Below are 1,412 nucleotides of genomic sequence, written 5' to 3' on the forward strand. Positions count from 1 at the left end.
CCATTAGGCAAATTATGCATCTGCATAGATCTAAAGCCACTGAACCAGACATTGAAAAGATTCCAGTATCTGCCCAAAACTGATGAAAACTTGCCAGAACTTTCCAAAGCCAGAATCTTTATTCTTTGAAATGTAAAGAATGGGTTTTTGGCATCTGTGATAGTCCAGGGTGCATTCCAGAACTGTGAGGGGCTGAGTCACCACTGCCCTGCAATCTGGGGTGTCTTGCAATGCCTTGCTGCTGAAGCTCCCAACCTGGACTGTTCACAAACAACCACCAGAATGCAAGTCACACCCAGATGTGCCTATGTAAAGCCACAACTCGGCCCAGCAGTTCTGAACCCAGCAGCCTGTCAGCACACACCAGAAACACTCTGGCTTCCAGCAGCCTTGGTTACCATTTACAGGATGACCCCAACACACTCCCTCTCCCAGTTTTTTTCCACAAAAATGTATGTTCTGCACTGTCCAGCCCTCTGCTAGACAGTCCGTTCCTCTAGGGGAACCCTATACAACAGCTTATCACCTTAAATGAAGTTACCCAAACCATTCACAACACCAGATAGATTTTGATTAAAGAATAAAATAAATTAGGTTTTAAGTGAATTCAAGTAATGAGGCACAAAAGTCCAAAATGGTTACAAGGAAAATAGAGATAAAACTCTTTCTACTGCCTAACTTAACAAACTATGCTTGATTCAAAGTAAAGTCGTTACTGCTTCCTTCTAACACATTATTGACCAAGCTTTTAAATCAGGCCTCCTTCCCTAAAGTCCAGCGCTGTTTCTTGTCTTCCTAGGTACTAAGAGGAAAATGGGCAGGGAGAAAGAGGTAACTTGGGGTGTTTGTTCCTCCTTTTATAGTTTCAGTCCCCCTTTTCAAAAGCATTTCCAGGTGAGAATAAGGAGACAGCATGTCTGGTGTGGAAGGGTGACTCCTGCTGAGTTTTTTCACCTGTGTATGCTCACATGCAGATTTCCTTTTGTTTTCTCCTTTCCCCTTTTCTGTTTGATGACTCTGTTTTACGGCTTAAATAAACATTAAGGCAAACACACATTCCTTTGTTCAGGACAGACATGTTTAAGGACTTCTGCCTGGGCAGGGCAGTGAGGTTTGGAACATGTACTAATAACATCATATAGGGGAATTTTATAACCTCACATACAGTGTTGCTACATATATTTCACTATAATAATATTGATCAGTGAGTTATTAGCTTTTAAATGTTTCAGAGTAGCAGCCGTGTTAGTCTGTATTCGCAAAAAGAAAAGGAGTACTTGTGGCACGTTAGAGACTAACTAATTTATTAGAGCATAAGCTTTCGTGAGCTACAGCTCACTTCATCGAATGCATCCGATGAAGTGAGCTGTAGCTCACGAAAGCTTATGCTCTAATAAATTTGTTAGTCTCTA

This window comes from Dermochelys coriacea, chromosome 2 (genome assembly GCF_009764565.3).
Source record: "Dermochelys coriacea isolate rDerCor1 chromosome 2, rDerCor1.pri.v4, whole genome shotgun sequence".
Lineage (NCBI taxonomy): Eukaryota > Metazoa > Chordata > Testudines > Dermochelyidae > Dermochelys > Dermochelys coriacea.